The sequence below is a fragment of the Taeniopygia guttata genome, chromosome 7, assembly GCF_048771995.1.
Source record: "Taeniopygia guttata chromosome 7, bTaeGut7.mat, whole genome shotgun sequence".
Taxonomy (NCBI): Eukaryota; Metazoa; Chordata; class Aves; order Passeriformes; family Estrildidae; genus Taeniopygia; species Taeniopygia guttata.
In genome coordinates, this window is record NC_133032.1 from 8,637,598 (window position 1) to 8,663,178 (window position 25,581).

Sequence of the window (25,581 nt, forward strand, 5' to 3'; positions counted from 1 at the left end):
AAGAGATTTCATGTGAGTGCTACAGCAGGCAGAGATAAGGAGAGCTAAAAAGCTGTGCAGCATAGCTGGAGGGAGGTTAGGTCAGTCATTTGTTCAGCTGGTAGACAGACTGAAAGGGTGTGTGACCAGACCTGCAGCACTCAAGGAAGGCTGGATGGGAGCACTTTGAGATTTAAAGAGTCGTTGGTGGCAGCTCCTGTCAGGGAAGCACTAGGGTGCACAGTCACTGGTGCAGCAGCATCCACTTGGGTGCAGCTTCGTTGGCAATGGGCTTTGGGTTTTTCTGGGAAGGGGACTGAAGAGCCCTGTTCCAGCAGTTTGAATGGGCAGTCCTGTATTCTTATCCCATATGGTTCTCCAAGGAACGTGAAGCAGATGTCTCTGTTAACAGGACAAAGCCAGTTTACACACACCTTGTGAGAGCACCTTCTGTTTTAGTACTTTGATTTCCAAATTGCAGTCCTTCATTCCAAAAGTGCTGCTGGAAAGTTAATTGTGAGCTACTTCTGATTTCTCTAGATTTCTTCTTGGTGTGGTTTATTCAAAGATACACACTAAGAAATTTCTAGAAATACTACTTTTTTTTCTTCACAACACTTTTCTGAAGACACATCAGAAGTGCTAAAAATCCACCAGATTTCATGATTTTTGACTACTAGGTATTGCAAGCAGAAGTATAACAAATACTTATTCATGTTGCTGTTAGTGAGAAACAAAAGTTGTAATTCTGTTTACCAACAGCATGTTAATTGCAGGCTGTTGATATATTTGTAAGGTCTTGCTTAATCAGGGTTAGTTAATCCTAAATTACATACAATCAAGATGTTATTAAATTGCTTCAGGTTTAGCTTCCCATAGCCTTCATTTACATAAAGCAAACAGAATAGTGTTTAGTCATGCTGCAGCATCTGATCTGAAGGAGGAAGAATTCAGCTGGTACTGTGCCTCTTAAAGTTTTATTGTCATATTCAAGTTTATTAATATTTAGCCTTCTTAGGGAACATTAATATGAATTCATAAGATAATTCTGTCCTGTTAACAAATTAATAAATCACTAAATATGCTTTAATGAAGGATCTACATAGAACACATGTGAAAGCTTGCTAGTGGCATGAGATTTGTATAACAGAGATAGAGATTCTGGGTAAATGAGTGCCGTGTTACAATTTCTCTGCATGGCTGTCTGCCTGGTATACCATGGGCGAGCATCTGTAGGTTTTCTGCAGAGATTTATCTGAATTTTAGGCAGGCGTGCATTCCTTTCACACATGCACAGTGTATTAATTTCGCAAACAAGTTGTGTGACATAGGACACAGAGCACTATGGTTGAGTTCCATGGCAGCCAGCAGCTGAAGTTGCCTCACACTCAGTAGCTGGGTGTTGTAAAAAATAAGTAGTGCTTATGAGAGGGAGGGTTAAAACTTCCTATGCTGTTAACTACAGCTCATTCATACGCAGACTATTGTCAAAAATCAATGAAACTAGTATCACAGCGAAGCTGTATATTGATATTCATTTTCCTCTGGAATATGGCTATATTTTATAACCCTTTCATTTTAGGCAGCCAGTGCTTTGGCTGGTGTAATTCAATACAGTTTCAGTGAAACTGCAGGGTGATGGATATATATTTATTCATACATAGACACACTGGCATTTCCATGTTTTCACCTTGGAGTAGATTTTTTCTGTAAAACTTCTGTAAAGCAATGCTGTACACAGTAGAGACGAATTTCTGAAGGGATAATTTGTATTAATTGTTCCTGGTCATATTGTATAATATACAGTCAAAACTGTTTTTTTTAGCAGCATCTCCCATGATTTTAATAATTTTTTTCAAAACTTTCTTTTCTGAGAGGAAGATTTGGCACCCAGTTGGTTTCTTGAGAATTATAGCTGACTGGAAAAAGGTTTGGTAAAATGTCAGTGCAATCTTCATAAACTTTCCATCATTCACCTTTTCCCTCTTTTATTGCCTTTTCACTTCTCACTTGTCTTTTCCCAATTCACAGCCCTTTGTTTTTCTCTTGATAACTGGGGTTTTCCAGCCAACACTCAATCCACTTAACAGATGGCTGGCAGTCAGAAACCAGATGTGTAGTGAGCCCTTGTCCAGCACTATGACTTTGGCTTAGTTGCATTCATGGGTTTTCTAGGCAATGTCTCAGATTTCAAGAACCTTGCCTTCATCCTGTCTTTGTGGGTGTTGTACCACATGGACTGATGAAACAGGCTGATGGGGACTGGTGCAGCTTATGCAGAAAGATTTCCATTTGAGAACAGGACAGTCTCTGACAAACTCATCTCAAGCAAGAAGTGTCAGGTTTCTTTTTAAATATCCTTCATCCATGTAAGAAAATTTCTGAAGCAATAACAATATTCAGGAAGCTTGAATGGTATGGCCTTCACCAAACTTTTGCTGGAACGTGCCCGTTACCTTGACTACATGGGTTATAATAAATGAGTGCAGTCAGTTTCAGGAAATTTCTTGCTTCTCAAAGCTGACTAGATAAAGCCCTCCTCATGTTTTCCTTCTCTTTCTGATGATTGTAAATGTACAGTAAAATGAACACAGCTGTTAATGTATAAAAACAAGTTCACGTAATATAGAACAGTTTTCACACCCTTGACCAGGGGAATTTTTAAAATACTTTTTAAAGTATTTAAATATAAAAGCTCATTTTTGTGTTGAGTATCACGGCTGCCATGATAATTTAAATAATTTATTGCAAATAGCTTACTATATATTTGCAGATATCTTTAAGAAGTCTTAGATGGTTATTTAGGAACTATATTTGTGAGAACTGCCCAATTTTGCATCAATATACAATTTACCCGTCCTTTGTCTTTGTTACAAGGTGTCCTCCATAAAATGAAATTTAATTCATCTCTTTTTCATGTCTAAATGCCTCATAGTTGTCATAAAACTGTGAAAGATGATCCTGCCTTTGGTCAAAACTGAATAATGGAGTCTCTGAAAACTCAAGGATGGAAACCTTGGAAGTCTGGGTCTAAATTTTGGCACAGCAGGTTTTGAAACCTGTCAACTACTACAGTGGTTATTGCAAGCTAATGAACACTCAGTATCACAGAGGACAGCAGCTAACTGTTGCACTAAATCAAATGCAAAAGGAAGCTGAAAGAAAAGTAATTTCTTTCATAGAATAAATCAGAGCAGCTTCATTCCATTAAAGCAGTATCACTCTATAAGAAGTAAATCCAGCCTGGTGAATGGAAAATCTCTAATGTGTTCCTGGCTCCTGACCAGTCCCTATCCTGGCCAGTAACTCACTGACTCCCAGGCAGGCCTCTCATGCTTACCTAGCAGAGTGGGAAAGGGCCTAATAAGCTGAAACTGCTGGATTTTGTAAACTGGTTTATCAATGCACAGATGGTTCACTAGAATGAAATATATACTTTACATCTGTGGTAATGATTTGAAGAAATTGTTTTCTTCTGTGACCAGAGGTAACTGGTTATGGTATGCTGTACTTTTCTCTCTTGCACCATCTTCCATTTCACCATGCCCTGAAAACACCCTGCTGCTTGATTTTATTACCATTCCTAACAGTTCTATTCCTGTCCCACAAGCAGCATACTCACCTCAGACTTCCAAATGCTGCACTGTTAATTTATGATGTTCTGTGATACGACACATCCCCTTTAGCTACACAGGACAAGAGGGCAGATGAGAGCAGTTGACAGCAGCCAAGGAGCAGTCTGGGAGAGTTTAGTGGATATTCAAGGGAAAACTGCATTTTTCCAGCTTTCAGGATTCATCAGCAGTTAAACCTTTGTGACAAAGCTGAACACGATGACTTCTTATGAATCTTAATGGATTGCATTTTCTCCACAGCAGTGTTTATAGTGAGCATGATTTTATACATGATTTGTTAATTAAGCAAATTAGTGTTAACAGCTTTCTCAAAACCCCATTACCTTTGTATCAATTGACTTTTTACAAATGAACATGATTCATTTAAAAAGCATGAAAAATGAGAAACAAGACTAAGAATATAAGGATGAAGATTGAGGTCACTATTTCTGGATGTGGAAACAGTTTCTTACATGAAATTTTCATTGACATTACACAACAAAATGAAAAAAATATTGAGAGAGAAAATTACAGTTGACTGTGTCAACTTACACTCAGTTTTCAGTTGGGTTTAAAATCACAAAAAAATGCAGTGTAAAGCCAGTCCTGATTGAGAGGTAAGATTCAAGAGCTCCTACCAAAAAGTAAAAAAAAAAAACCAAAACCAAACTGACCACCAACACAAAACCAATGACTATGAATTCTAATTTTAAAGGTAATAAAGGAAAGTTTGGCTGGGTGAAACCCAGAGCAGCCTGATCTGTCTTGGAGCTTGGCCCTGTTTTGAGCAGAGCATGTGGACCAGATAATTTCCATAGGTCCCTGGTAACCCTATTTTATGAAACTTAAATATCTTCTTTCTCAGTGGTGAGGGCTAACCTTGGGATCATGCATATAAAGGGAAATGGGATTCTTTACCACTGCTTCAGTACAGTAAGGGAAGTTTCAGTCCTCAGGCAGCAGAGGGAGCAAGCCAGTTCTCTGGTTTCAGCTGGGGGGAAGGAAGGAAAGAATTGGGATGTTTTGCCTGATGACACTGCATTTGCAGACCAGGAGCCAGAGACCTCTCTGTGTCAGCTGCTGAACACATTCACAATATGAGAAGAGCTCTGCCTTGAAGAGTTTATGATTAACGTATGAACCAGAAATGACAGGAACAATATCTGCATCATTCAGGTAACTAAAGTGAATTAACTTCAGGTCAACCAGGAAGTCAAGAGAACTGAGTTCAGTTGTCAAAATCCATGCCCATCTTTCCAAACATGAGACCATTTTTCCACTTCAAGTTTCATCAATCACACATGTAAGTAATACCAGAAAGAACATAGCTCTTCTGTACTTCTTCAGTACATTTCAGTTTACCATTTGACCTTGTGTTCATTCAGTTTTTCCACATCATTTTCTGTAATTATTCACACAGCATCCTGTTTTTAGTCTGGGTATCTCAGGAATTCTTAGAGGAGGGAAGAAAACGCATATAATAGAAAATATATCCATGTTAAAATTTTGCTTGGGGATTCTGGAACCAGAAAACATCCTGAAACTGCTTTTAACTTTGACTTTTCGCTGACAATGTGTCTCTATGCATATGTGGAAAGAACAGTAGAATGTCAATCTGCTCTGTGTGTTTATTTTGCATTTTATTTTTACAACGTATTAGAGACCAGCTATGGTATTCAGCAGTTCTGTATGAATGTGCTGATCCACTTTTCCCTACAATAGAAATGGCTGACAGCTGAAGCTTTTCTATATCTTTTAAAAAGTCAAAGAGTTAATGTCTTATTGGATATTGCATGTGTTATAAACACCTATAGGACCTTTAACTTTCAGATTTCAGAGGCAAGTATTAACCTTTTAACAGCAGGTCGGTCCCATTTGGACATATTTTTAGCAAAGAATCTAACACAATGTTACCAAAAAGTAGCTTAGTCTTCTTTGGGTCCACTAACGGCAATTGAATATTAAACAAATGAATAAACGAAATACAAGTGTGTCTGACTTTGCCAGTCTCAATTACAGGTGGCTGTAATTCCCCTTCCTATTCCTAGATGCCTTCATTATGGTAGTACTCATGATTCTGTCTTTATCTGAATTAAAAGAAGGAATAAAAGCCACCCAGTCATGTTTATTCTTATATTCTTATTTTTATCTTCTCTCAGTGCATTAACAATTTGCACTCACAGTTTGTGCAAAAGTCTTGATACCTCTAGTCATGCCAAATAGAAGTCTTATGATTCACCTCATGTGTGGTCAACATTTTGTCCTTTTTCTTGGAGCACACATTCCCTTGTATAGTGACTATGGATTGTGCCCACAATGAGGTCCCAAGTTTCAATACTAATCAAAATAGTGAACACACTTAGAACCAATCCTGTCAGAGGTATCTCAGTAATTTTTGTGGTTGGTTGCATCTCTTCAGATCAGTGAAAATTCAACCCTTAATGACCTGAGACAGGGACTTTGTTACTGTTATATGTCTATAAATTCTTGACACCAACTATGATCAGCAACAAAAAGATCATTCATATCAATATTCATGCAACTACATGAAGAAAGAATTTCATCTCATCATAGAAAGGAAATGCTATTTCACCACAGAGCTGACAGTATGAACTGAGGTGTGTCATCTTTGTCATATAGTAATGCAGAGAAGTGAAAATGGCCTCTAAAGTATTTAAAGTACCTATTTATTTCTTTAAAAGCTAATAGTGTGACAGGGCAATGTGTGATGGGTTAAAAGAAGGTATCTTGCCTTTGAATTACAATGGAAGTGGAAGAACCAAGGCTGGATATTAATTTTATTTTTTCATTGTTTACTTTAGAAGGCTTCATCAGTTGTTCAAACGCCCGTTCAAACCTCCATCCTGAACAAAGTTCCTACTGGGAAGTATCCAGGCTGTGGCAGCTTCTACTGAGATACTACTCACAGTTAGGGTTCTGGTAAACCAGCATTGTGTAAGTGCAGTAAATTTTCATTTATGTTTGGGGCTCAAATCCTGTAAAGGAGAGCACAAGCAGAATAATCAAATGGGTATCTAAGGTGAGACTGAAAGAAAAGACAATGCAGCAGATCCTGCAGCTTGCAATGTAGTGAGAAGGGCTTTGAGTTTCCTCTGAAGTAATTCTTTAAAAACAAAGCAATGCAGTACAAGGAACATTGATACTATCTTATTCAAACAGAAATATAAATTAGCAGAAAAATTGTCATGTTACAGACAGAAAAAGACCTTTAGTTGTTCTAAATTATCTCCTCTCATTTTAAATGCCAGTAAGTTTGTTGTCTTTCTAAGGACTTTTGTCGCGTAGGGCTAGTCATTGCTTTCTGATGGAAACTTGTTCTTTTCAAAGAACAATTTATGGATGCAGGAAACATTTTTTCTTTATTATTAGTTTTAATAATTTTATACACTTTATCTAAAGGGTGACTCCCCCACCAACCCCTCTCACTCTCATTCTACTTCAATGAGCCTGGTGTTAGTACATGATCATCTCCAGGGGAAGTAGAGATGAATAAAGGAAATGAACAATAGTATAATTTCAGAAATAGCATGGAGGTATTAGCTGTAAACCACCACAGATGATTACATCTTTGCACTCTGGGGTGGAATTTATTTGCATCGATATTTCCTGATCTGAAGAAAGATACCTTTTTTAGTCTTGACTGGTTTTACACTTCTTTGTGGTCCAATTTCATATACAATCAAGATGTTAATGTAATATTTTTAGTTTTCTGTCCAAGGTAATTTTCTTATCTATTTTTTATGGGGTTACCATAGACTATGGCATATTTTACATGCGAATATGAAACTTCAACTGTGTTTTGAGCTGCACTAGCAAAAGCTCAGCCAGCAGGCAGAGGTGAAAGATTGATCCCCTCTATTCAGTGCTTGTTAGACCATATCTGGAGGATAATGTCCAGTTTGTGTCTTTCCAGTATAGGAAGGATGCTGATAAACTGGAGGGACTTGAGAGGTGAATCACCAAGGTGGGTGAGTGCCTGAATATGCTGGAAGAGGTTTATGTTCAGCTTGGAGAGGAAAAATCAAGGGTAATGTCTTTTGTTGTCCTCAATTTCTCCAGAATCACCCATTAGGGAGTTAAATCAGACTATTCTCAAATTATCAGGTTTTGAGAGGAGTAGGATACAAGCTTCAGCAAGTCAATCTGTGTTGGATATGAAGGGGAAAAAAAAAAAAAAAAGTGATGGTGGTTCAACACTGTGTCAGGGTGACCAGAAAAGCTCTAAAGTCTTCATGTTTAAAATATTTTAAAAAAGAAATTAATTGGAATGTTTCCAAAAAACTAAAGAAAGGAGGGTTGCAGTGTATTGGTTTTCCCTCACTACATAAAAGATTACGAAAAGGTGACAAAACATGTTCAGAGAAGAATAGGAGGGGAAAAAAAGTTAAATTTTTTTCTAGAATTTTAACAAGGTTTTTCCTTGTCTCTAATAAAAATGCTGGTGTCTGATATATCAGCTGCAATGTGTCCTAACACCTTTCCACCCCAGGCTTAGAGCTCTTACTTTTCATGCTACATATAGATGACACTTAGACCAAGTTTAAATCTTTTTTTCTTCTCAGGAAAGACAAGCAATAACAGATGGTTCCAATTAAAAACCTGCAGGAGAATTTTTTTTTTTTAACCGAGCAATCTGGGTCATGAGAAAATATGGGTTTTTTTCTTCTTGCTTCATCTTGAAATTGCGAAGAATTTTGAAAAAAGTCATAAATGGAGATCTTCAATCTAAGAAATGTAATTAAGCCTAGTAGGAGTCAAGCTGTTTTTAAATACCTTTAAGCAGATGCAAGTATGGAAGGAAACCTTAGGTGATACTAGATATCCTTTGGAAAACTGAAGAATTGTATGCATTCCTCAGTGAGTGCTGTATTCCACTGTTATTCCCAGTAGTCTGGATAATCTGGTACTAAATGCAACCATTTTAAAATTTGTCCTTATAGGTTGTCCAATATAAAGACTTGGGAGAAACTACTGTTTTCCTGTTCCTAGGCACAGCATGAGAATCATCAGTACACCTCACAAAGTGCAAACACACCAAAATAAGTATTGTTTTCCCAGTCCCCAAACTGCTCACAGGAATAGTACTAAGATTTATTTTATTACTCAGTGTAACACTCTCTCAAAAGACTATCATCATGGTTGAGGAGTGGTTGTGCAGGCAACAAAGGATTCCTGGTGCTCTTGCTGAAGTCATCTCACTTATGAAATGGGCAGAAATCAGTGGCCAGAGGCCTGGGTTCAAATCTGATTTTTGATGCAATTCCTTGTATCAGCTATTGAATATTTAGGACACCTTGACTAATTAGTACCCATTTCTTCAGTCAAGGGGCAGTTTTGTTTTGTACAGTTGACAGAAATGGCTTTCATAAGAAAACTGCTTTTTAACTCCAAAGTGCTAAGAATTGTGTCTTGATATCTAAGATGCCAGTCTCGCACCTGGGGTCAAACCAGAATAGCAATCAATCCCATGTATAAAGCATTTACTATGTTCTACTCTTAATGAGAAACAATCCACTTAACACTGGAAAATAAATACATAGATAAAAGTAGTCATTTAAATTATGAATAGCACCAGCAATTTAAAAGTGGTGCTTTATGTAATTAATGTTTAGCAACTAATAATTTTTTTTACCAGTAATTAAACACTAATTAAATAATTTCCTCAGGAATGTGTTTACTAATGGTATTTCTGGATATTCATTTTCCTTTTAAATGTTTCATAACTGTTGTTGAGTAATTAATGTGCACTAATTAATTTTGAAGTAAGAGTCCTGACCCTTCCAGCAGTCTAGGAATGGAATTCCCTCAGCTGATGTGCATTCATTTAAAGCTATTCATAGTAAGACCAAAATATAGTATAGCTTAGAAAACACCAGTGCCTCACAGTTCTGAAACCTCTAGATTCTTAGTGAGGCGTGAGTTCCCAGAGGCAGGGATTTATTTGGGTGTTGGATCTGTGCTTGTGTTGTGAGAGTCTTGGGCAGGAGCTGCAGCTCCAGCGTGGCACCCATCCAGCTGCCTTTAAGTTATTGCAGTTCACAGCTTAAATGAAGCAAAATGAAAGTTTATAGTGTTTCTGAGTTGAATTTTTTAATGTTGGCCAAGCTCAATGGAAGCCTCTCTCTCTCCCCTCCCCAGACTGTTGTGGGGTGGGAGCTTCCCTCAGTCTCCGGGGGCTGTCAGTGCAAAGCCGCGCTCCTGGCACCCGCAGCTGCGGACAGACCCTGGTGCAAAGGTAAAGCTTCTCAAGCAGCCCTGGAGGATGAATGCACAGACTTTGCAGTGCCCAGCAGCAGCTACATTTAAAAGATACCTCTTCTTTGTAAAACACCATGATGGAGAGTGTTTATGTGGTGCCACTGGCCTCAGTTCCTGAAAACCACAGCAAGGCTCACTCACCTAGACATTATTGCTATATGGCTTGGAAAATGGAGCTATTTCCAATTAATTTTTTCAGACTTAAAGTATATTTGAAAGAACAAGTATTTTGAAAAGTATTATGAAAGAACCAGCTGAAGCTCCAATTTCACAGGGTCAAATCTCATTTTCATTAACAATGGCTTTAGAAGGGTCAAAAGCTCTGTCTGAGTCAGTCAATATTACAAGATCACAAGTAGCAAAATGAATGAGTTAGAATGCTTGAATGCACATGACCTGTCTGTGCTCAGTGGTAATTGACTTTAGAATGACACTTTGTGGGCATTAAGTAAGAGCATGTTCTTAGCCCATGGATGTTCTCAGTGGCAGAGCATTCTCTTTAAAGGGCATCATTTCAGCCTGTGCGTGTTTGGAGCAGTCAGGAACTAATGAACTACTGAAACCATCATACATCTTGAAGAAATAGTAAGAAAATATAGATTAATGATTCCTTCCTACCATTCAATTAAAAAACATGGCTTGGCTTCATTATGGCCCCATGATATTCGCAGGCAAAATAAAGGAGGAAAATAACCTGAACCTAGTTAGAAAGGTAGGCACAATTCTGCTTTTATTCATGCTGAGGTAAATCTGGAGCCACTAATGTACAGCCTGAAGGTGTCCTTTATTTTTAATTGCTGTATTTTAGTGCTATTTATTCAGCACAAAGAGGGAAGGCGTCAACCTGGGAAGCAGAGGTGGTGATATCTGCAAGCTAATACTATACTATGAAAAATGTGTCTTTGTAAGAGTAAAGAAAATACTAATGACTTAGTTGGAAAAATAATTAAAGGATATTGTTGACATTTTTGTCAATTGCAAACATGTATTTTACTTGCTTTCAGTTTATGAAACAATGACTAATTTCAGCAATTAATTGCTGTGATGGAGAACTGTGTATTTGAAGTTGACATACCCCTTAATTTTACATTATGCTTCATGAACCTAGTAATTTTAAACGAGTATCATTTAATTCTGAGGACAATGAATGAAGTAAAGGAGACCTGGGAAGTTATGATGCAATGTAGAGGAGTTTCTTCCCCTCCAATCAAGCCTATATTATTATTTTTCTTCTGGTGTTTTTATAATATCTTATTCCTCAAAACTCACTGTAAGGCCATTCCTACAAAAGGCTGCAAAACACTCAGATTTCCAGCTGGGAAGTGCAGCTCTGCTTTCTGATGCTGCCTTAGCTTTGAGTCATCAGTGGGTGCCTGCAGCATGCTGTGCATGTTGGCTGTGTCGGTGCAGGGAGGGGGTGGCAGCTTTGTCACAGCAGCTCTGCTTCTCCCCCAAAACCTTCTCTGGCATCCCCAGGGCAGGACAGGTGAGTCCTCTCACTCTTACACAGGAGGGACTCTGCAGAAATGAGGGAGGGTAGCATAAATAAGGTCCCAGCAGCACCAGGACCAGGATGTGACTCTACCACAGGCAAACAGAATAGCAACAGCTCATTAGGTGACAGAGGCAGAGGGCAACCAGAGAAATGGAAATTAAGTGATAGATCAAGTGGCAGCAAAGGCTAGCAACGCACACTGGATTAAAAATATAGGTTTTCCAAGTCTGAGGTGAATCTGGTAAACCTAAGATTCTGTTTATCTAGCCCTCCTCTAATTTGACCCCAGTAGGATGCTGTGTGGGAGCAGGGAGAGAAGCAGGGAAAGGAAGCAGCAGCTTGTGATCAGAGAAAAATGCTTAATATTCTTTGTGCCATTTATGCAAGCCTGTGCAGCCAGCACTAAAAATCCTGTGGCAGGTCTGCCCAGTAAAGTAACACAAATGACATATTTTTTCAGACTGTGGGTATTTTTCAAGTAGCTCCTCCTTCTCCAAATCCAGAGATGAATATAATTGTGGATATCCATGAAAGTCATGTTGGAGTGACTAGTAGAAGTGAAGGAGCTTTTATGCATTCAGATGAAGAACTTCACAATACAGAGCTGAGATCTTGCAGCTGGAGTTAGGCTGTCACCATAACTGAGAGCAAGTGTGTACATTGAGCAGGCTGCCCTGTGCTTTCCAGGTATGTGCATTTACTCCTTTGGGTGATTTATGTGTAAATAAAGTCTAAAATAAAGAGAGACTGGGTGGAGAGAATGCAAAGTGTTGGGCACGCCATATTCTGGAAGATCGTGCACTTTGTGTGAAGAGTTATTTTGCTAGTGTTAGCCTGCCCTCTAGGTGCTAGATTTCTCTTTGAGATATACTGCACAGGTGGCATGTATAGGCTGGATGTCTGTGTATGTCTGTTTCCAGGACACAACATTTGTTTAAAATCAAATTCTCCACCCAGAATTGGTCTTGCAAAAGCAAGCTGCTTTATGATGTGTGCTTCTTGTCACAGGTGCCTTTGAGGAAGTGTCAGAGTAAGCGCTTTCTAGGCAGCCTGAGAAGTATGGGGAACTTATAGCAAGAATAAAATCATGATAGTAGTAATAATAATAATAGTTAGTAGTGAAAAAATAATGCATGAAAAAATAACTTCCTGTAATTCCAAAATAATAGATATTTTACCATCTTCACCTTTAAAAAACATAACTTTTAATCTCCATCTGCTTCATGGATACATAAGATAAGATCAGTCTTTAAATTTGAGAACCAACAGAAGGTCAGTTGTCAAGGGAGTTATCGAGCCAAGAGGTATGAAACTTGATGAGCCAAATATAATTTGGCACTATTATTTCAAAAAGACTTGAATTCTGTGCATCAGCTAAATACCATAAAGAGTTAGCTGAGCAGGGAGAGAAATACTTCTTGGTTCTTCTTATGTCGTGATTAAATAACAGATGATGAGCTTGTGTGATATTCCTGTTGTTCTGTAATAGATTCAGATTCGTGGTATTACAGAGGTGGCTCAGGCTGATGATCAATTAACCAAATCCATCCTAGTATTGCTTTGGAGAAAGAAAGGATAGTCTTGGGATTAAGTGGAAGTTTATGGCACCAAGAAATTTCTCTTGGATCTGTTCTCTGCTATTGTACTTCTTTGCTGAAGCGTCCACTTACTTGACTTGTGTCTCAGTTTGTCCACTTATCTGACATAAGCTGTAATAGCACTGTCAATTTTTTTTGAATGGGTACATGAGTTTTGTTTGAAGTTCTAGTGCTACTGCATTTTACAGCCTGATGTTCTGCAGTTTCATACATGGCTTCTCCAGTTTCATACATGGATGTACTGCCCTGGTGGAGAAGAAGGAAGAAAAAATCATTCTGCTGTGGCCAGGTCTGCTCTGAACCCAACTTTCTCTGCATCCAAAATGAGTTAGTCAGCTTGTTGATGTTTATGTTTTGGAACAAAACTGGAAAAAAGGGATGAAGTTAATGAGGACAGATAGTAAAGAGAGATGAAAACTTTGCCTCTCTTGGGAACGGGTGTTACACAGAGGGCACTGTGTTGTTGATGTATGTGCATAAGGTGAGTAGTGAAGAAAAACAGAATCAAACAATTTGGGAAAGAAATGGGGTAAATTGAAATGACTTTGCTGTCACAGAGTGTACTGCAATGCCTAGCCTTTAAATTTCTCCTTTGACCTTGATCTTTGCCTGCATGTTTTTTTCTGGTATAGTAGAGAATCTTAGTTCTGCAGTAGAGGGAAAGAAAACAACTCTTAGCTGATTACAATATGTTGCCAAACACTAGCAGAGGTTTTCCAGCATTTGAGAGCTGGGCACTGCATCCATCTTAAGCACATTTAATGACAGTCTCTGGTTTATTAATGGATGAATACTTCTGGCTTCTGTGAGGCCTTTCTTGCTGGAGAAATGTCACCATCATGCTTCAGCTTTGCCTGTTGCTTGGTAATTAGGCTGCTTTTCTGTCAAGGAAGACGTGAATTTGAATCCTTGTTAGGAAGGGAGCTGATTAGCTCTGGCTCTTATTTTTTACAATTCTTATTCTGCCTAAGTGGTTGAATTCAGGAGAAATTGCTGAAATGCCATCTTATCTGGCAAAGTTTTATACAGAGCTCAAAGTGTGTTCTGGATGTATTCATCAGATGTACAGCTTTTGGCAGGGGAACCATGTCTGGGCTTCCAGGTTATATTCTTTTATGATGGAAACAGTCCTGTTCCAGCTCAGCAGTAGAAATCTGAATGCCCAAGAGGTCTAAAATTGGTCACTGGACTGGTCACAGATGACTGGAGAGAGAGAGGTAGAAGCTGAAATCAGAGATGAAGGGCTGTGGTTCTGGAGTTGGAAGCACGTGCTCCAGTGTGCTGAAGTACATTCACAGATGCAGCCATCAGCCTTTTTACCATTAAAATGTATCAAAGCAACAGCATTAGAATCATATCTTCTCAAGTCATTTAAGCATAGTACAGGTTTCAGGAGAGTGGTTTTCCTATCAGCTGTCAAACTTGCTGGGAATATTCAATCTGACTGCGATCAGAGGCATTTTGTGAGTAACAGGCCCTTACAGACCAAGTGCTAATTATCTGAGGGACGAACGAGTCGTCACAGAGTGATAAATGGATATGTCTGTCCGTGAAACTCCAGTACATGTCAACTTGAAGTTCATCAGATTTCCTACTTACTGTATTACCTGCTGCTGAATTACAGTGCACATGTTGGACTTGTATTTGGTTTGACACTGTCACTATGAGATCTTTATATTTTAAAGGTTGCTTTAGACTTAAAAGAAGAAATATCTTAGCACAAGTCTTCACAGCTTGGCAGACAGCTCTGGATCCTCTTTTGTCAGTCAGATCTTCTCAAGAACCCAGCTTTGAAAAAAAGTGTCTTCTCAGAGGCACACTGAGCTGAGCCCCAGGATCCTTATTCTGTGTCACATTTCTACATTGCAGTGTCTCATGAGTCATACAGGTGATTGAGTGCCCCCTGACAATGGGCTTTGTGCAATGTCAGATTTCCATTTGCTGTGAGTAATAAACCATTAGGTGCACCATGTAATGATCACAGAGGTAATTTTTTTTTTTAAATAAACTTGTTAACTTTGCCAAGTTACTGTTTATTACTAAACAACCACCAAGAGTTACTTGGATTTCCATTCCTTGCAGCTCAAGTTTATTTTTTCCACTCTTGGCCATTTTTAACTACAGTGAAATTTTAACAGGCTCTCTGGAGGTCCACAAGAGTGTGTAAAGTTCAGCTGTTCCCTGGTGTTCAATTCAAGAATCCCTAGAATAATTTTGTTTGGTAAGAGACACAGTAATTCTCATTCCCTAATTGCCCCTGTTCCCTCATCATGTGTCTTGAGGGAAGAGTAATCCTTGATGAATTATAAATTACCCTTCATGGAGTTTTACTGCATGGTTTAAGGTCCCTCTCAGAGAACTTGTTGATTATAAATCACATGCAATTTCTGTCAGAGCATGGGGATCACAAGTTAATGATAATTTCTCGACTTTTTTAAAATCAAGCAAAAAGTTTGTAACAAAACTCTTTGCAAGAAGGAATCAGCTGTGTTGTTGATGTCTCCTTTAGCGTAAGACTTTGTTGTTAGCTGTCCTTTTCTAAGATGAGAGAGCTTTTAGGATGCTGACAATTTATGGCCTCAGACAGACAGGATCAGGCATGCCATAATTTTCGGTCTTTAAAATAGCTATGTAGCTTTGACAGTTCCATGGGATATATACCCTTTTACAAAACAAAGAAAATAATTTCACTTTGATCAATACAAATGCCATAGGAGGAGATTCTTCCTTTCAAAAAATCAGCTTCCTCTGAGGGGTAAAAATAAAAAGCTGCAAAAGACTTGCGATATTTTCATGCAGAACACGAATTTTACTGTTCTGGTTAATTAAGGAAATGTCATTGAAGTTGAAACTTTCATAGCTATGAAAGAATGCTTGGCTTCACACCTTGAGAAAGGAAGATGTGCACTTTTAGATTCAGTGGTAACTCAATAAATAAAAGGTCTTGCTTTATCGGGGCTTAGATGTGGAAACAAACAGCAAGAAAATAGAAACTTAAATATTTGAAAACCAAATATATCTAAACAAAGGTATTTTTTTGAGAGAATGTACTCATGATATGGAAAACTGGGAGCTGATTGTGCAACTATTAATGAAACATGGCCATGATCTTGTTTATTTAAATTTGTGGAAAGATTGCTGTTTTATTTGGTGTGCACACAGATTATAATAGCAGATATATACACAGATTCATTCTATGTAAAATATACTTTAAAAAATTGAACATTTAACAGTGATTAAAAAAAATATTCTTGATCAGGTTGTAGCCCAACACGCAACATTCAGGAAAAATAATTAAATCAGCATAATGTTCCTTAAATATATGCAATATAATTTTTGGTTATTTTTAACAATAAATTGATGTCCATTTAGGAAATGGAGAATCACCAACCTTCTTGAAGCAATTCAATAAAAACTCAATACAGTGGAAGGAAGAGAGCCACCATTCTAATTTTATTTGCCTCTTACAGCACAAAATCTTAGAAGTTTGAAAAATTAATAAAATACTTATCATTTTTTCAGACATCTTTAACCAATTTTACCAAAAGTTGTGTAAGGATAAAAGGTAATTAAAAGCAAAATCATTTTAATTTCTGGTGTTGCTTTTGATTATTTGAGTGACTGGCATGAATTTAGAAACTTAAATATGAGCTTTTGCTAGCCTGCAGATGTATAGGTTCTCCTTGTCACTCTGATCTGCTGACTGATTTATTCCTCCCCTTCTCTCTTCGGTGAGAGTCCGGATTCATTCAAACAGAATAATTTCAAAGTGATTAAGCTCCATTCCCAGTGATGCAGGTAGACTTTCACCATTTTCTGCTTGGTTAAATGACATTACCTTGGAGTAACTGGGTAGAGAATAAGCTTGTACAACCACTTTACTACCAGTGGTATTTTAGTGATGAAAGTAAAACCATAGCTGGAAAAAGGAATATTGCAGTTGTTCATCTAAGGGCAGTGTCACCAGTTTTGATGAGCTGTGTACTTTGAGCTACTTTTTTACTTAATATTGATCTCTTCAGGACAGTGCTAATAGCTGAGTTGCACTGATACAAGCTGGATAGGAACCTGTTGCTGAACCAGAACTCTGGTTTGTAGCATGTAAGGCACTGGAAGGAAGGTTGGAAAGGTGAAAGATGGTACCTGGGGGTCCAAATAATGCTTCTGAATGTGGTCATTTAAAGAGAAAACTTTATTTTGCTGAGAGACTGTGTTTTCAGTAAATGTTAATGTATATGGTCTGTTAAGTAATTCTAAAGATGATAAGTTTACTAAGTTTTCCAAACAAACATGCCTTTAGAACCTTTGAGTCTCCCATCTCATGCCCAAGGAAATTAGCTTATTTTGCTTCAGTTTGTATTGAATTCTTGGTTTACTTCAGGTTTGCTCACAGTTTTCCGCTCCTCACATCTCCCACATTTAAACAGCCACAACATCAGTAATGAGCAGGGTGAGGGAATTTCATACAGACTGGGAAATATTTTCAGCTTCACTAAAACAAGTCCCATGTAGCCATTCACCTTCATCTCCTGGGCTTTCTAAGAACATCTCAGCAGATTTTTACCCACACATTTGCTAATCTAATCTCTAAAGGCTCCCTTTAGCTGCAAAGCTCCCCTCTTTGTCTTGTCTTGACATACATCTGCCTCATGGCATATCCTGTTCCTTTTAGGAGAGATCCAGCTGCAAATTATCCTGACACATGGCAGTTCTCTGCTGGTGCCTCATAGTGCAGCTACAGCAATGACAGCAAAATCCACTAACTTCACACACAGGACATACATAGATTGTATCATCACTTGAGGCATTCTGCACCCTTATAGAAACTGAAGCTCCTACATGGTGGAATTATTTTTTTCAGGGGTGCCACAGACAGAATTTGTCGGAGGAGGAGCCTGCTAAAGCACAGCACCCATTTACAGGGCCATTTGCCAGTGCTCAGCAGCATAAATCTGAGAGCATGGCTCTCATGGGAGCCAGCTGTGGGTTTGCAGCTTGTTCAGAAAACATGGGATTTTTTTCCTATGTTGCAACACATCTTTCTGTTTACAAGGCATCTCGTACTGCAGAGAAGTATACATTAGAAATTAATGAAGTCTGAGTTAAAATTACCAAAATAGCACTTCATATTTATAAATACTTATGTTCATTATGAATGTGTTATTTGTACATATAATCTCCTCCAGCTGAGGGAATATGGATATTGCTAAATTTTTTTTCTCATGGGGATTTTTTCTCATGGGGATTTCTCATGGGGATTCTCATGGATTAAGTTTTTTTGCTACCTTCTTCTCTCCTACAAAAAGTGATTTCCTTTTTTTTAAGCAAGTCCCTGCTTTATGGGTGTAAGGATAAGGCTCATGGGCAACCTGGTATGATCTATGGGAACAAGGATCTAGAGGCAGCTTGAAGGGAAGAGCCAGGGCCAAAAGGTAAGAGCCAGCAGGTGGATCAGCACTCATGGGACTAAAGTAGCTCAGAGCCATGGAGGTGAAGGACCAGTTAAGTTGAAAGATTTTATAAAGCCTACTTTTTCCAATGACTAATCATGACAATGGTCAGATTCCTTTAGCATCTGCAAGGACAGAGCACCAAATGCATTCTCATAAACTTATATATTTTTAATGATTTGAGATTTGAGTTTAGCTAGCAGGATAGAGAACTGGAGCAAGAAATAAGTATCCCAAGAGCCAAACACCAGACCTGGCACCTGTCCCTCTCTGGTGCATTGATGCCCTCTGTGAATTGCCCCTCATCCCTAGGTTTATGACTTCAGTGTAAATTTCTTATTGTGGGTGGTCTCATCCCTGGTCAGATAATGTGAATCCTTCTCCCAAACAATGTGGAAGAAGGTCTGTCAGGATGTAAGCAGTATCTTACCCTGCCACTCTTCCACCCTGCTGTAGGCCACACCTTCAAAACAAAAGGATGTCATGTAGATTACTGTGGGCAAGGTGGCACTGTGCCTTTAAATGGTCCCCTTGTGCCTCAATGGAAAGGAATAAATATACCCCTTATGCTCAGTTGCCTAAGACCTCACTCAAGAAATAAACCTTTTTCACACTCCTCTCAAATTTTAGGCATGAGAATGATCATACTACAGTTTACAGCTGGTTACAGTTTATAGCTGAAAATAAAATCTGCTTAAATTCCTTTTGTTGGCATCTGCATTGTTAGCACCTCTTCTCTGTATCCTTTAGAAGTAGTTTTGTTAGGATACTGTGACACCTTTGCCCTGCTGTCTAATCAATGCTTTGCATAGCACAACTACGAAATACTCCTAGTATTGAAAATTTAAAAAAAAGGTTTGCTTATCCAATTTTCTTACTGAATGATTGATTTCCTTTCTTTGTCATGCTCTTGGGAAGAGGGCTTAGATTTGTATTTTTTGTTTTTCAGAAGAAAAAAATTACTCCAATGATGGCTAAGAAAAATTTTTACTTGAGATTCTGCTTCATAGAACAGTGACTGCTTTGAGATTTCCTACTTTTCAAATGTAGCAAATTATATTTATTTCTGGATGTTTAAAGAGTTATGTTGAATGTGCATAACAATTTTATGGTACATAGGTAAAAATATGTAATAAAAATGAAAGTTTTCTCATAGCTGTGCATGTCTTTCACTGAGCTGCTCAGTTCCTGAGCACTGGCCACAGGGAGCAAACAAAGAGCTGCCTAGAGGGTGTTTGATGTTCCGAATGAACTGGAGCAATCTGAACACTGGCCTGCATTAAGCAGTTGTCAGCAACTCTATACATTGTGGCTAACACCATCCTGCTCACTGGTCCTCGATTACTCTTTGTAGTCAGATACCAGCTGTGAACGAGCTGTTGAGAAAGCTGTCCTAATCCACGGACATGCAACATGGAATGAACTTCCATTAGAAGAACAAAAACATATTTTAGTCTTCAGTTAAATGTATTACATGTTGCAGGAAAAATTAAACTAAGGTTTCACTTCCAAAGCCAGAAAAAGATACTTCCTTGTATTCTCTTCTGTTGCCCAGAAAGGTGATCTGCTTAATTCTGAGGAGACGTAACACAAATGACAGTCATTAAAAATAACAATAATTAACGAAAAGAAAAGAAATCCCAAACCTGATTATTCCTCTAAAATTTTCTTAGAGGTTTTCCTGTTTTGGTTTTATTTTCTCTTCCATATAGTACAAATGGAGACATGGGTATTTATAGTACAAAGTACAAATATATTTTCTCATATATGAAAGAATTCAAACATCTGAATCAACTTTAGTTTTTTAACTCTCATTTTGACAGTTTTGTGTTTCAGCTACATTTTACTTCTAGTGTGGAAATGTCAGGCATGGAAGAGAAAAGGAAAGCTTATCTCAAAAAAACCTTCTGTAGTATTTATTTGTCTTCTAAAACAGCAACATCCAAAATAAGTGCTTATAATAGCCTTGAAAAAGTGCTACTTAATTCTACAGGTCAGAGCATATGACAACTTTCTGGGGTGAAATTCTTGAAGAGTGTAAGCAGTAGAGTCAGGTCCCGTAATATGTAGTTTTCAAGCATGAAAAAGACTTCCCTGACTGAAACTTATTTTGCGTAAAGTGTTATTAGGTCAATAAACTTATCTTCCAGACAAACTGAAAGGTTTTCCCACATCCTCTAGGTACTTTGGAAAGATATTAATATTCAGAGCAGTGATTTAAGCCAAAATGTCTGGAATGGGTATTAAAGGGAGTGGTGTTTACCTGACATTTTATTATCATGGTTTGACACAGTTTTCTCTTTGGTAGAGGATGTGCTTAAAAGGATAATTTAGTGTGCCCAAAGCCAGTGATGAGCTGTAGAAAATATGTAATTTCAGATCTTTGCAGCTGGCTGCCTCCTGTGTTGCTGGTGTGATTCTTGGAAGATGGGTTGTTCATGTTCTGAAATCTGCCACCAACAGATCACATGTTTGGAACCCTAGAAATGTGCAATACACAATTGTATCTGCTCAAAGAGGGACAAAAACCTAGAATTTGACAACTTTTTTTTTTTTTTTTTTTTAAAGTACAACATATGAGAGAGACAGCAATAAGCTGGGATGGCATAACCTGTGAGGCTCTGAGTAAAAACATGGAAAGCTGTGGGGTTTTTTAATCAAATGGTTTGTGTTGGGTCCCATTAGACATCTGTTTTTGATGGCTACTCAGGATTTATAAAGATGGACATCTACGGACATAAGTATTGCTTAGGCTGCACTTTTCATCCCTGGAGCTATTAATGAAGTGCTGGATGCAGACCACTGCAAATATTTGCAGCTTCAATTTTTTTTTGATAGCCCAAATTAATGAAGAAGAAAAAAATCCACACAACTGGAGTTGTTTCCAAATGTCTGTCTGCTTGGGCTGGTTTTTTTTTTTGTTTGTTTGTTTGGTTTTTTTTTTGTTGTTGTTGTTTTTGTTTTCAGATTAAAACCTGAATTTTTAACTTGAGGAAGATATGTAGGCTTGAGAGAGACTGTGATATTGTGTGCATGCTTCTGTGAGAATAAAAATTAAATCCTAGTTCAAGTGATTCAAAACACCACTTTAATTCAGTCTGAGGGAAAAGTTTCATTCCTCCTGAGCCTATTTCCTCAGCCAGAAGGGTTCATGTCCTTTGGTTATTGCCAGAATATTCTGGGTCTCTGCAGTTTATTTACATTTTTGGTAAACAAAAATGCAATTCAGCTGCAAAGCGGCTCTGCTGACATGAGAAGTCACTGGTTGGAAACTTCTCTGTCTTCCTCTACTGTTATGGCTGCAGAGTCACTCATATCAGTTTTGAGAACACCATGGAAAGGGCTTCTCACCAGCACTTGGTGTTTCCCTGGTGCCATGTCATTTCACAGCTGGAAGCTGGCAAATGGATCGTGATTTTAACAGGTGGATACCTGTGAGATAGACCCTTTCATGGCTACAGTGTGCATTATAAAACAGACACAGAACTGTCCAGCTTGCTGTCCAGAAAATTTTTCTTTAGAAAAGACTGACAATACTCATAGACCTGCAATATGTCAACATTTTCTTATTTTGCATGGTGAAAATCATAAAAATTCCATTGGTTTGGTGCTTGTTCAGTCTCATCCAGTTTTATTCAGCAAGAACTAAAAGGGCTTTCATTCCCTAACTTTTATGTCTGGAGTATATGCAGCTTTTCTGCATTCTAATCTTTCATACCATTTTTGGTTAGACACACTTCCTGAACTTCTATAAGTGAAATCTGCTTTTGGCTTAAATAACAGGTACAGTCACTAAAGAAATAAGGATAAAACTTAGTCTTAAAGCACAGTGTCAGTCCTGTTAATTGTTTGGCTTTAAGGTATATTGATTGACAATATTACTGCTCTGATTTCCAAGTCAACATGGTCCAGAGAGGAGTCTATCATGGAGAAAACAGATTAACCAACAGTAAGGGCTGCAACAAGGGCAGCCTGTTTTTTTTTAACCTCAGGAAACCTTTTTCACACTGTGATGAGGTGACCTCCCAGATCTTGTGAGAGAAGTTAAAGGTATATCCTATCTTCCTGCTATGTATCCACAACACCAGAATGGGCTGATGGGTCAAGGATTAAAAACCTCCACTGAGCTGCAGGGCAGAGGAGTTCAGACTCCCTGGGATGCAGCTTTTTGCTGCTTCTAGCTTCCCTAGAAGGAATGAAAGTTATCCATAGGATATCTTGGAAGAAGTCTGTCCACAAGGATAGGGCAAGGAAAAGGAAAACTTCAGTCTGGCTGTCTCATCACATACCTCAAAGTGGAAGATGGAGGCCTGTCAGTGGGTGCCAGGTTGAAAAGCAGAAAGAAAGGGAACAGCCCAGTTTCCTGAGCAGGCTGTGACAGGGAGGGAGGCAGGTGACATTTTCATTTAAATGGCTGTTTTTGTTGCAAATACCTGTTTCCATGGCTGCTTCATACACCTTTAAAATATTTTTGACTACAAAACAGACTGGAAATGCTGTAGTTTTCAATTGCAGAAAACTAAGAAGAAAAAATTCATCCAAATCCCCATATTTCACCTTTGTTATTGCTGTTTCAAATCTTACAGCAAAAGGTAATATGTTCCAAATAAGTCTTATGGGTGATACTGAAGTTTGTGAACCAAAGGAAGAGAGCTGAGTTATCATGGAGCCAATGACTCTGCTGATTGTCCAGATATTTCTCACTGGGTATTTGAGTCTCATAACAGCCTAGTGGGTTGCATCAATTTAGGGAAATGCTGGTACATCTCTCCTGTGGGCTAGAAGCAAAAAAAATAAACATATATACACAGTGTTTGAGACTGTCCAGCTTTTAAAAACAAATTAGCCCATGTTACTGTTGCAGAACATGTATTCCATTCAGCTGGGGTGGAAATACATCCTGATTGCTGGTGAAAAATGAAACTGCAGCGCCTGAGCTTCACCTAAAGAAAGCAATCTTAGAAATCTCAGAAATCCATGCCCAGATCTGTGCCCTGGCTAATTTTTTTTATATCTGTGTGTCATAATGCAGTGCTGAGGCATCGACAAAGCAGCAGTTCGACTCCAGAAATGCTAGAGAAGTTAAGCACTGGGACAAGTTTCAAGAAAGTATGAGATTTCTGGGGATAATGCTGGCATTGACTAGCTGAGAATTTGGAGAGTACTTGTGTATTTTATAGACTAAGATGCTTCTTTGGGACTCTTCTTCTTTCAAAAACACACAGATAATGTGGAAGAACATGCAAATGGCTCCTTGATGAGAAAGCCCTTTAATGAAAAAAAAAATACTCTGGCAGTCGAGTTAACTTCTTTCTACATCAGTTCTGTGTAACTACTGGATGAAAACAGATTGTGTCAAGAAAGGAAGAGTAGAAAAGAGTATCTTGATATAACAAAGGACACAGACTGGGAAACAGAGGATGAGGCTTATGAGAAAGAGGGCTATGGCTAACAGCAGCAAGAAGCTTTCCTAGTATGTGAAGCTAAGGCATAATACTGATCTCTTAAGAATTAAGCAGGGGAAAAAATATTTCTATTGTAATCAGAATTATTTAAATGCTAGAGAATCCCCTGGTCTTATTCAGTTGCCAAATAAACTATATTTGTTATGAAAATTGCCATGCAGCTTTATGCTTTAAAAAAGTATTTTTTTAATGAGGTGGTTTAGCCTAGCCAGGTTAAACAGAGGCTTAAAATATGTGGCTGTGGCTCTATTCAGCAAGAACTCTTCTGTTTCCATATGGGTGTCAACCATGCTCTGTTTCTATGACATAGCTGTCTAGGGGCAGCAAAACAGAGGTTTGTTTTGCACTTTTTGATATATCAGTTTTATTCCACCAGATTAATACAGAGAAAATCTAAATTTACCCTTGTAGATATCATGTGAGGCTTGCACTCAAACTGGATTGGTAAGAAACTCTTTGGAGCAGAGCAGATGTTTCTGTCTTGCCTTATATTTTGCTGTGCCCATGGAATCAGCCAAAGCAACTTCTCCTTCTTCACTGCAATCTTCTGTATGCAAATTTATTTCCACAATATCCAATGTCACACATCCATCCAGTCCTGACCCATTTTGTTACAAATCCAGCCTTTGTAAATGCTCTAGACATCATTCTTCTCTGTATGAAGGATAAGTATGGAATATACTTGCATTCTTTAGTGCTCTTAATGGATCTGACTCCACTCCACATGACTTCACTTTGCAGATCTTACAGAGACTGAGCAAATTATACCTTTGATAAATGTCTTACATGAATCTGAGCAAGTAATTGAAAAATCAAGATATTTTGATCTCTGTTTAGCAATAACAACTACACTGCAGGAATGAGAGCTTTGCAAGGCTTTGAGTGGGAGAATATATTTTAAACAAGGTACCTTCAAATGGTATCCTGGACCCTGTGTATCAGGGTCTTCAAGCTTAAAGGTCTAGTCTGGAGTCTCCTTTCTCTGAGCAGCAGAGGAAGGTCAAAGTAGAAGCTGCCTGTCACAACCTGTCTGACCAGCAGTCTGCAAGGTGGTCTGATAGCAGAACCAGCATGCCATTAGCACTCCCATCTCTGCTTACTGGAGAGCTCTTGTAGCTGTTCTGAACCATTCAGCAGGTCACACTGAAAGAAAAGAATCAAATCCCACGGTGATGCCTCTTGGGGTGAAAAGAAGAGATGGAAAAGAGCATGAATTATTTATTTTTACGGCCCTGTGCAGAAGCAGAAATGTTTTAGAAACATTTCTTGAGGTTTATTCGCTGCTTTGTACTTCTGGAACCTTTAAAAAGTTTTTGCACTGGATAAACCCTAAGTGCTCTGGGCACAGCCATTGTAGTAAAGAATACAATAAACATTGCTGCTGTTATCTCACATATATATATATATATATACACACACCTGTAAATAATTCAGGAATAAATAAGGATAGCAATAAGTCCTGATGTATTTGTGTAACACTAGGCATCAAGATGTATTGGTCACCCAGATGTTGTCTCACTCCTGAAATGCAGCCACCTCCAGGAAGGATCACAAATGTGGTCACACTGCAAAAAAAATTTGAGACAGGAAGGGTAAAAATACTAGCTACAACTGCCTCAGTCAGTGCATAAATTTATACTGTTGTAATAAATTTATCCACTAGAGTTTCTTGCTTAGAAAATTCAGGAGCATATCTGATTT

General features: G+C 38.3%; 1 protein-coding gene across 1 annotated transcript in view; it reads left to right on the top strand.

Annotated features, from left to right (window-relative positions):
* The first annotated feature begins 11,887 nt into the window (after positions 1-11,887).
* The window catches only part of CNTNAP5 (contactin associated protein family member 5), a 414,440-nt gene continuing 400,746 nt past the window's right edge, over positions 11,888-25,581 (top strand). The window contains exon 1 of the mRNA XM_030277243.4: positions 11,888-12,054. The gene's annotated coding sequence lies outside the window, so the exon portion shown is untranslated. The remainder of the gene's footprint in view (positions 12,055-25,581) is intronic.